The sequence below is a fragment of the Juglans microcarpa x Juglans regia genome, chromosome 6S (genome assembly GCF_004785595.1).
Source record: "Juglans microcarpa x Juglans regia isolate MS1-56 chromosome 6S, Jm3101_v1.0, whole genome shotgun sequence".
Lineage (NCBI taxonomy): Eukaryota > Viridiplantae > Streptophyta > Magnoliopsida > Fagales > Juglandaceae > Juglans > Juglans microcarpa x Juglans regia.
The window spans coordinates 12,224,890-12,236,931 of record NC_054605.1 but is presented as its reverse complement, the minus strand read 5'-3'; the positions used below and the strand labels follow the sequence as shown (position 1 = coordinate 12,236,931).

General features: G+C 44.2%; 1 protein-coding gene across 1 annotated transcript in view; it reads left to right on the top strand.

Annotated features, from left to right (window-relative positions):
* Positions 1-12,042, top strand: part of LOC121236887 (callose synthase 10) — a 64,328-nt gene that overhangs the window by 25,437 nt on the left and 26,849 nt on the right. The window lies entirely within an intron of this gene.

The window sequence follows — 12,042 nt, the reverse complement described above, 5'->3', positions numbered from 1 at the left end:
CGCCATTGGTCTACCTGTTTCTATAGCAACTAAAAGGGCCTTAAATTGCTCTTTGAAGCATTGACAGGAAATCCCTACATACCCCTGTAACTCCGCCACTGTTTTTAGCACCCAATCCGAAGATTTAAAAACTAGCGGAATAGCACATAGTGGGGTAGGACTACCCAACTCATTTTTATCCTCCCCTTTCTCACAAACCACCATCTGAAAGCCATCTGAAAATCCATCTGGCCTTGCATCCCATGTATCTCCGCCACCTTTATTAGCGCCCTTCTGTAAGCCAACTGGCATCACTTCCCCCTAAAGAGCAAGTCGACTGCGACTCCCCAAGCAGCACCTCTGTTGTGCTCCCCAAGCCACCCATGATCATTCCACCCGAAAGGAACTGGTCACCCATCCATGGGACAATCTCTGTAGTAGGTACCTCCGTCGCTAGGTGGTTGGGCTGCGTTGAGAGCTCCTTAATCCCCCATCAAAAGCAACCCCACCATCGAGGTCTTCTAACATCTCCCCATCCTCGATTTCCTCCCGCCGATGTGACTGTGCCGACCCACCAAGATGGTCGTCGGCGACTAGCGGAAGTTTTTGTGTTGTAGTTGGGTTCGACAGGACACATATCGGCGCCGTGGGGGAGCTGCTAAGACACTGGGTCAATATATCGGCCAAGACCCGATTCTTCTCCATCCAGACCCTTTTTGGGCCTAATCCTTGGCTTGACCCATTTCCCTTTGACGGCCCAGCGTGATTAGTAAGCCTAATACCCCCCTGTCCCTAAGCCTGGGCCCAAGCCCAAGCCCAAGCCCACCTGCAAAGCGCCCTTCCCCTTAACACACCGGTTTAGCAAAAATATATTATCCATCATATATCCCACTTCTTGTTCCATTTCAGCCAACACTTGTAACACCCTTACCTCATTTAGACCCACCACATCCCTGCCACCCCCCTCGCAACTCTGCACCTTTGCCAAAATGATAGAGCTGCCTGTACCTGGCAGGCCTGCCTTCTCTGCAAGTTTCGTGGCTCGAGGTATCGCCTTCTACCCTTGGAGTACCTCTTTGTAAGATCGAGGAGTCGACTGATGCACTGTCGACGATGGTGGAGGCACTCGTGGAGGACCACCTCCTCTTCCAACCTCCTTCGACATCCCTGCCTGTTTCAACTTTCCCATGCCCCTCTGACTCTATTTTCCTTGCACATACCAGAGGATGAAGACAAAAGCTCCTTCAAGGTGTCGTCGAAATTCCTCCTACCCTCCCCCTTCCACCCTCCCGGCACCACGATCAGACCTCGCTTCTTCTCGTGATCGAACTCTGATAGAGAGAGAAGAACCTGCCATGATAGTTGTGACACCTCTGCACCACGAGCACGTGGTTCCCTTTTCTACGAGTTCTAAGGAACTCAGAGGATCCCACTGAAGCCACACATTTCCTCACCATTGAAGCCAGCCACACCAGAGCTTCATGATTGATAGAGATATCTTTCACCACTTGGCAACTACCCTCTGTGATTCTCCACCACATCTCGTTTTCCCTCTTAAACGCAAAGTCTTGTGATCAATAAAAGCATCTCTGCATGACCCCATCGCAACCATCCAAATGACAAACAAAAGAGAACGAAACGCTTATCACTGCAAAAGTCTTACGCCAGTAATAGAACACCATCAACGAAGTAACACCAACTTCATGATATTTCGTGTGTACAGAGAGAAAAAAAAAATGTAATCATTGTTTAATTAAAACTGCTAAAGTATGAACAATCAAAGAATGCCCATCATTAGAGAAAGAAATATGTAGGAAGATTAGACAACGTGCTCTCTATTAAGGTAATTCTTCCCCCTTTTGACAAGTATAACTTCTTCCAACCAGCCAACATCCTCTAAAATCTCTCTCATCATCCCATCCCAAATTGTAATAGATTTGTGAGGAGCACCCAAATTGTAAAATATGTGAGACTATAATGCTGCTTCGAGACTCATCTCCCACCAAGAAACCCAACAAAAAACTCCCTTCCACCGCCGTTTCAATCATTCAACTCAAAGCATCCATAATTAATACAAAAAGAAAAGGAGACAAAGGATCTCCTTGTCTCAATCCATGGGAACTATTGAAAAAGCCGACTAGAGTGCTATTCACCAAAATAGAGAATCTAGCAGACGAAATACAATGCTTTATCCACGAACACCACTTCTCACCAAAGCCATATCTCCCAAGTAAGTAGAAGAGGAACTCCCAATTAACATGATCATATGCCTTTTCGATGTCCAACTAAAATTTCAGATTTGCCCATTCTTATTCTACTTTCCAAACATTCATTGGCTATTAAAACCGAATCAAGGATTTGTCTTCCCCTAAAAAATGCATTCTGAGACTTCATAATAATCTTATCCATCACCGCACTCATGCGATCAGCTAGCACATTGGAAATGATTTTGTACACCCCATTTACCAAGCTAATAGGCCGAAAATCCCTCATTTCCACAACCCCCGCCTTTTTATGAATGAGTGCAATAAATGTAGCGTTAATACTTTTCTCAAATTTCATAAACGAATGATATTTAAGAAAAACTTTCATAATATCTTCTCGCACTATTTCCCAACAAGTTTGAAAGAAAGCCACAGAAAAACTGGGCCCAGAGCCTCATCCCTTGCCTTGCCTTGCCTCTAAACACATCAAGTTCTTCCTCTTCTTCAAAGGTTCTCTCCAACCACCTCGCACTCAATTGATCAATGGACTAAAAAACCAGCCCATCTAACTTTGGTCTTCATATGTATTCTTCCCAAAAAAGCTTCTCATAATAATTCATAATATGATTCTTAATGGCCCCATGATCCGAAAGAATGTTATCGCCGACATGAAGAATCTTAATGTCATTATTTCTACGATAGGAATTCGCCATTTGGTGAAAAAATTTTGTACACTTGTTGCCTTCCTTCAACCAAGGAACCCGGGATTTTTGCCTCCAAGAAATTTCCTTCATGAGAGTGATCTTCTCTAAATCAGCAACCACCCCCTTTTTTCCTCACTGGAGATATTCCCAACAGCTCCCTATCCTCCAAAACCTGCGACTGTTCAATAAGTTGCTTCCTTTTATTTTCACATTCCCAAACACCTCCGCATTCAATTTCTTCAAGTATTATTTTAGTGTTTTAAGTTTTCCTGCCAATACAAAGCTAGGAGTACCTGAAAAATGATATGAAGACCACCACATCCTCACCCTATCAACAAAACCCTTATCTTCCAACCACATGTTTTCAAATTTAAAGTATCTACACCCCTAACAATGCCCCCACAATCCAACATAATAGGATAATGATCAGAAACAATTCTCGGAAGCCTTTTCTGACACAAATTTGGAAAAGAAGCTTCCTAAGAAGCCGACACCAAAAATCTGTCCAACCTAGATTATGCTCTCCCATTTCACCACATAAAATCCCCTCCCGCCATAGGTAAATCAATCAAATCTAACTCAAAAATGAGATCTGAAAATACAGTCATAGCATGAGAGATATGAGAATCCCCTACTCGATTACAAGAAAACCGAGTAATTTTAAAATCCCCTCCGAAACACCAAGGGAGATCCCACCAACAACAATGACCTGCCATTTCATCCCACAAAATTCTCCTACTAGTATCCGACTTTGGGCCATAAACCCCCGCAAAAGCCCATTCGACTCCATCATCCACACTCTTAAAACGACACGCCACCATGATGCCTTCTGAAGCCCCATTCGAAACTAACTCAACCTAGCCCACACAATGACAGCTCCACAAACTATTAACAATATAGATTGATTAACAAACTTCAGTTTAGTTTCTTGAAAGCAAATAACACCAGCCTTCCACTTCCGAATCAAATTCTTCACCCAGAGATGTTTTCTGAAATCATTAAGCCCCCGAACATTCCAAGATATGATCTTAGGTTTCATGGATAATTGTTGGCAGCCCTCTCCTTGCCTTTTTCTACAAAGTCACTCCTTCTGCTAGCATTATAGCTGATTGAACACTCCAATCTCTTCAATTTGCGCTCCTTTTTTGAAGTCCATCTGGCCAAGGAAGGTTGACTAGCCTCAATAGCTATAAGGAGAGCTCTAAATTGTTCGTCAAAACCATCACAATAGGGGATGTCCACACACAATACATGATTGCTTCCACCTTCCTCATCACACAATCAGATAATTTATTTGTCCATTCAGTGCTTGGAGGAGTGGAGCATAATAGATCAGGATCAAGATCCTCATTTGATTCAAACAACTCACCATATTCACAAAACTTAGAACCTTCACCTCCACCAAAAACCATATGCAAATCAGAGTGATTAATTTGGGTACACGGAACCCCAAAAACAGACTTCTTGGCATACCCTGAGACAGACACCCTCATCCTCTCACTATAGTCATCCTTCTCCACTTTGACTCTCCTTGCCACCATCCCAATACCACCATTACAGAGCACCAATTCCCCTACATTCTTCCTGCTATGAAACACTTCCATCAGAGCCACAGGATCTAGAGAAGACAACGACATCCCTATTGCCAGAGTGAAACTTGACACCAGAGTACCCCTAGAAGAGTCTCCTACCTCCGTTGACTCAGTCTGTGTTGAAGACACTTCCAATGGAGCCGTCATAAGCTTGGGCTGAGCTGCCTTGCAAATTAGGCGCTTGGAACTATGAATCCTTGTTGAAGGCTCGCCTGAGAAAAACTCAACGTTGGAGAACCCCCAGAAGAATCACTTGCCGCTGCCGACCTCTCTGTGGAGATGGAACCTCTATTAGAGCCACCACTCTTGTTGGGCTTTTAGATCTCAAAAGCCCTAGGTTGGTTTGAGCCCGCCATTTCAATGGCCTAATAATTGGGCCTTTAACCAGCCCATTTCCATTATTCACATTATTGGCCTTAGACCCACGCAACCCAGACAACTCCCCCTTCGTCCCATTAGACACCTTATTACCCATAAATTCCCAACCCAAGCCCACAAGCAAGCCCATGCCCCCATCTACTTTCTTCACCAAATCATCGAGCCTTTCCTTCTAGCCAATGAGCTCTGCCTTGATATGCCACAGAGACCCCTCGACTTCTCCATATCTCTGCATCACCTCGGAAGACCAACCATTGGCTCCTCCATCATTACGATTCTGCCGGGACACTTGATTCAAACATTCTTCCCTAGTATTCCCTTCTGCTGAGGCACTACCTTCCTATGAACTCCATGGCCACCCTTCTAACGTAAACTAGTGGACCCAGTCGCCGGATTCATCAACGCCGACAAGTACGATGCTTCACGAGAAGAAAGAAAACCTCTGTTAAAGGTGGCCGAAATCCCTCTTTACTTCTTGAATCCTGTGAAGCACTACGATTGTTAGTCTCACCTTTGTACTCGTGTTTAAAATCAACCAATTCTCTCATTTTCCTCACAAAACCAACCCAACCACTCCCTTTCCAACCTTCAGGAATCACAATAATACCTTTCCCCATTCCATTGCCATACTCAACCACCTTCACAAACTTTCCATGCGAGTCTATTCAACCAGCCTGATATGAATCCATTTTTCCAGAAGACCTCAAACACTCCTCCACCTCCATAGCCATCCCTCTACTCAGATGAAGGGATTTCAACGTCTTCCTACTCTTCTCCGAAATGCAGTAAAGATTGCCACCTCCATATGCTTTTGTGTCTGCTATTCAACTGGCCTTTATGTTTCCAGAAAAAATAGCATTTTCTTTTCTCATGTTCTACGATGAAAAAAAATCATCATTAAGAAAAAGCATTCTAAGCTCATCTTGATGTAAAAGGTTTCTCTCTGTACATCATTTTCATGCTTGCTTGTAATCTCACCTCCGGTGCTCCTCGCCGGAGTTGATCCTCTTGATTCATGACATTTGTCTTATTCTTTCTTCTCCATTTTCCTTTTTTAGTCATCTTTGTTTTCACCACATGGAGGATGAAAGGCATTTTACAGTGGAAGCAAAATCCTTCGTTGGAGGGTAGTAGTGTTCGCATCACTGAAAGAAGTAGAAGAATGGTTACGTTTATCGTCTTAGGTAGGGCGTTGGCTACACGGGTGGTTCAGATGGTGGAGGAAGGGTTAGCCTCTCGTCGACGTGAAAATTTCATCAGGCAAACGAGGATGGGGAATGGAGTCCTCACCATTAAACGGCACATTAACTCCAGGGGCTGTTTCTTACACTTGGCAGAGCTCAGGAATATCATAAGGAGAGGCTCGGTGATTGTCCCTGAAGGTTCGAAGGGTAGTGGCTGGGAGGATTTTCCTTACCACCTCTGGAAAGTTATTGTTGGCCTCTGAAAGGGAAGGGAGACAGCTAGGGATATGGAAGCAGAGAGTTTTTTGCCTTTCAAATGAGCCACCTACGCCTCGGTTCTGAGGTTGCCGATAAGGCTCGACTCTTCTGTGGTGGCCGATAGGGCTCAGATGAAGGATACATGCTTTGGCAGTGTAGGAAATCACGACAGCATGCCTACCTCTGACATGGATGGTAGGGGAGCCTTTGTCGTTGGTGCAACGATGGGAGATATAGAAGGGGTGCTGTGGGCTGTCAGAAGCCATTTTTTAGGCATATATGAGGAGATCTTTGCACTGATGAGGAAAGTGGACTTGGGCTTACGAGAGGTTACGGGCTAGGGCAGTGGGTTTGTGTAGAAGGAGGTACCTGCGAGGAAGGGAGAGCTCCAGGTGAAATTTGGTAAGGGTTGTGGAGAATTTAAGTAGGGGCAGTGGAGTGCCTGCTGGACTGGGCGTGAGCAGAAAGGGGGCTGACTCTCATCCACCAACATGGGTTGGGCTTGCAATTGGATAACTGCTTAGGCCCACCAACTCTGTTTGGTGGGCAAAGGACTCATCTCGGACTCGAGTCTCATCCACCTCGGGCTTGAGAGCCCCAAACCCTCCGGCCTCCACGCCGACTACCCCACCGGCATCACAAAAAAGGTCGATAACCCCTGACGGTCCTACTGGCCCAAACAAAGCACTCCTAAAGGACATGCTGGCGACGACACTTTAGGGTTGGCCCGAAATGAAGTTGCCGCCTGTTCTCAGGCCATCAAAAGCTCATCGTCAACACAGAGTGGATCGTCCTCCTCAGGCATCCCCATGATTTGTAACTTGGACCACCTCTCAGCCTTGGAGGAGTAAACAACCGAGATGAGGTGGAGGCCTCACCTGGGTTGGTCGAAGCCCCCGCTAGACTCCAAGTCCCACAACTTCTGGAGGCTCCCTCTAGGACCACGCAATCGAGGGCCTAGGACCTCTTACGATGGCAGCAACTGAGATCCCTTCCAAGGTTCTATGTACGGTGGAAGAAGAAGAGGAGACTGTTTCTGAAGATGAGGCACTCTTGGACGATGAGGCATCAATTGGGTCAGATCTACACTTGGCTTGCAAAGCGTCTGGAGATATTGTTCCCTTTTATGAATTGGGGACCCTGGGGACAACCTCGATCCTATTTTGTCTCTGTCTCCAATGCTTCTGTGAACTGATCCACAGTCAGATTGGGTACTAAAGTAGGTTGATGAAGTCCGACACTGCATAGGGATCTCTTGTGAAGGATTCGAGGATCAATTTAAAGCGCTACTTACGACCATTGAAGCAGGACAACCCCTCATAGCTAGATTTGCCTCTAAAAAAGAAAGGGAGCTTAAGAGGCTATCTTGTTCCATTAATTATGAAACAAGGGAAGGAAGCACTAGTGAGGGGAGGAATAATGACAGGGCAAACTTAGGCGACCCATGAAGCCCAAGATCCTTTCATGGAATGTTTGATGTTTGAATAACTCAAACAAACACCTTAGAGTGAAGAACTTAATACGGGATTGGTAGGTAGACATTATTTGTTTGCAGGAGACTAAATTGAAGTACGTCGACAGGAAGATTATTAGTAGTTTATGGAACTATCCTTGTGTAGGATGGACTAGCCTTGCTTCAAAGGGCGCTTCAGGGGGGCATCATAGTGATGTGGGACATGAAAGTAGTTGATTTGGTGGAGGAGTTTGTTGGAGAGTTTGCGGTAGCATGTTCTTTCACAAGCTTGGATGATGGTTTTGGGTGGGGATTTGTAGGAGTTTACGGGCCTAACGACAACAACAATAGAAAGCTTCTTTGGGATGAGATCACTGGTTTGTGCAATTGGTAGGATGGCTTGCGGTGCATCGGAGGTTATTTCAACATCACTTGGTTTTTGAGCAAATGTTCGGGGGCTTCTAGCTCGGGGTCAGCTATGACCAACTTTTCAGCTTTAATTTTCAAGCTGGACTTGATTGACTTACCTCTAGATGGGGGCGACTACACTTGGTCTAATGGGAGGGCTTGGTCTAGGCTAGATAGATATATTGTCTCTCCTTGGAGGCACACTTTCCCAACCTATGCCAAAAACGCCTCCCCAGGCTCTGCTCGGACCACTTTTCACTCTTATTGGATTGCGGGGGCCTCCACGAGGGGCGGAGATACTTTAAATTTGAAAATATGTGGTTGAAGGTAGAGGGGTTCATGGATAAGATTAGATCGTGGTGGTCCTCGTATCAGATCTCGGTACTCCTAGTTTTGCTTTAGCCAAGGAACTTAAAGCCTTGAAAAATGACCTGAGAAAATAGAATACAAAAGTTTTTGGGAACTTAAATGACCAAAGGATTAACCTTTTTAGGAACTGCAGCGTTTTGAGGTAAAAAATGTGACTGGGGCCCTCCCGGTTGATGAGAAGGTATGGAAAATGGTTGTAGTAGCTGAGCTGGAACAAATCACACTCATGGAGGAGATATCCTGGAGACAAAAATCTTGGGCCCTTTGGTTAATGGAAGGGGATAAGTGCACAACGCTTTTTTATTGAGTAGCTAATTCCCATCGAAGAACCAACGCCATCGAGGTTCTTCATTCAGAAGGGAGGGTTCTTTCAGATAGAGTAGCTATAACATTGTCCACTATTATGACCAGCTCTTTAAGGAGCAACATCATTGGAGGCCCAAGGTAGATGAGCTGATTTTTGAGTCTATTGATCCACCAAGTGCAACTTGGTTGGAGAGACCGTTCGAAGAGGAGGAGGTGCTTAAAGTGTTAAAGGGGATGGAAAAAGACAAGGCCCCAGGTCCAGATGGTTTCACAATGGCTTTATTCCAGGCTAGTTGGGACATTGTCAAGGAGGACATCATGAAGGACTTTCTCAAATTCACTCTTTTAGGAAATTTGAGAAAAGCCTCAATGCTTCATTTATTGCCCTTATTCCAAAAAGGGCAAGGTTGGTGGAGGTGCAAGATTTTCGTCCTATTAGTTTGGTGAATGGGATTTATAAAATCATTTCCAAAGTGCTAGCCTAGTGGTTGAGCACTATCATGGGGAAGATCATCTCGACGTCCCAAAACGCCTTTGTAAAAGGAAGGCAAATACTAGACTCAGTCTTCATCGCTAATGAATGCTTTGGGAGTAGAGTCAGAGCTGGCATTCCAGGTATCTTATGCAAATTGGATATGGAGAAAGCTTTTGATCATGGAAATTGGGATTTCTTGATGTATATACTTGACAAGTACGACTTTGGGGAACGGTGGTGTCAATGGATGAAGCATTGTATCACAACAGTTAGATTCTCTGTTTTGGTTAACGGCACTCCATAAGGCTTCTTCAATAGCTCTTGGGGCTTGAGGCAAGGGGATCCTTTATCCCTTTTCCTATTCATTTTAGTAATGGATATTCTGAGTAGAATGTTGAAAGGGATGGTGGAATGGGGCTTCATCTCGGGGTTCTCTGTAGGCGGCTCCTCACAAGGTAGTCTATCAATCTCTCATCTACTTTTTGCCGACGACATGCTGATTTTTTGTGAGCCAGTTCCCGATCAGATTTGCTCCCTGAGAGCCTCCTTGCTCTGCTTTGAAGCTGTGTCCGGTCTAAAGATGAATCTATCAAAATATAAAACTGTTCAAGTTGGCTCGGTTAATCTTAAGCAACTTGGCTTCCATTTTGGGTTGTAAGGTGTCATCCTTGCCTATGAAGTACCTTGGGCTCCCTCTGGGGATCCCTTATAAATCTAAGGCAATGTGGGATGTGATTGTTGAGAAGATCAAGTGCAAACTAGCAGGTTGGAAGAGACTTTACTTGTCCAAAGGTGGCAGAATCACTTTAATTAAGAGCACACTCTTCAATCTCCCGACATATTTCTTATCTCTATTTCCCTTGCTTGCCAGCATGGCGCATAGACTGGAGAAGCTTTTTTGTAATTTCCTTTGGGGCAGTTGTGAGGACGTAGAAAATTTTCATTTGATCAGGTATGCACACCTTTGTCCAATGGTGGTTTGGGGGTTCATAAATTGAGAACTTTCAACAAGGCTCTCCTAGGAAAATGGTTATGGCGGTATCATAAGGAAAGAGATGCCCTTTGGAGGAAAATTATCGATGTTAAATATGGGTGCATTTGGGGAGGTTGGTCCTCTAATGAAGTAAGAAGGGCCCATGGTGTGGGTGTGTGGAAATTTATTCGTAATGGCTGGGAAGGCTTACTTGTTAATTGCAGGTTTGCAGTGGGTAGGGGCACACAAGTCAGATTTTGGCACGACACTTGGTGTGGTGATGTTGCTTTGAAGATTGCTTTTCCCTCTCTTTTCAGGATTGCGTTTGATAAGGACACCACAGTTACTGATAATATGGCCTTCTCCTTTGACTCCGCTCAATGGTCAGTGAGATGGCGACATAGGACTGGAAATTGGGAGATAATGCTGATTTCTACAGTGCATTATATGCGCTGAACTTCCATGCAGATGGAGAGGATCGCTTGCTTTGGACATCTACAGGGAACAAAAACTTCTTAGTGGTCTTTTTCGGTTGGCTAGCATCTCACGGGAAAATTTGGACTATCGACAAGCTAAGAAGGCGTGGCCTATACTTAACAGATTGATGCTTTATGTGCAAACATGACAGCAAATCAGTGGACCACCTACTTCTTCATTGTGAAGTAGTTAACGCTTTATGGGTTGATATTCACACAAGGCTTGGAATGGCATGGATAATGCCTAAAAGGATAGAGTTATTGGCATGTTGGAGAGGAATCCGGGGTAACGGGCAGATCGCGGCTATTTGGAGGATGGTGCCTCTTTGCCTAATGTGTTGCACATGGAATGAGAGGAATAGTCGTCGTTTCGAGGACAAGGAGCGCACACTGGAAGGGTTTAGGGACTTTTTTTATCATACCTTGCTACTTTGGGCGTCTTCTATTGTATGGAACGGAACATATTTTAACGACTTTTATGCTGCTTTTCGCAGCACTTAGCTTGTAATTAGGCTTTTTTTGTATACTTCCTATGTACTCGGGCTTTGCCTATTTATGTGGATTAATAATATCTTTTTTTACTTATAAAAAGAAAACAAAAACAAAATAAAAAAAAAAAAAAACAAAAACAAACAATTTTGCTTCTACCCAAAGTCTACACTCCATCTAGCCTTACTAAGAAATAGACAAACAAGAAAAAACTCAGAAAACTAAAGATTTTCCCCGGCGAGAAGCGCCTGGAATGGGAAGACGAAAAGGCATAAGCAAAGAGAGAGTTTTGGTGTCCCTGGTTTCTTGCAGAGAGACATTATATACGCTCACGTACCTCCCAACTGATTATGTTTTATACTGTTTGAGGCTACCTGCACCAGGTAACGTTATATTCTTCATGGTTTCAAGAAACCCTTCAGACCCTGCCTCGTCCGAGAGTTTATCTTCACATAGATCAGGATCATCCAAGAATTTATCTATCGTATTACTAGCCAAAACATCTTCTGGTGAATGTGATTTTACTAGGTTCACTTTAATGAATATTTTTCTCATTCCAAAAAACATAGTATTAAGTTTAAACAGTTGTTTATTTGGCCATATGGTACAACCAGTCATTAGAAGACCTGCAAAATATAAACTTTTGGGTTTAGGTCGTGAAAAAGTTGTATTTTTTCATGAAGATTCAGTCAGGTATACTTTTGATTCCGATTAAAAAAGAAGATTTTTTTTTTTTTAGGGGGGGGGGGGGGGGGGGGGGGGTTTATTGATGGTTCAAAGCTTATGATGTTTCA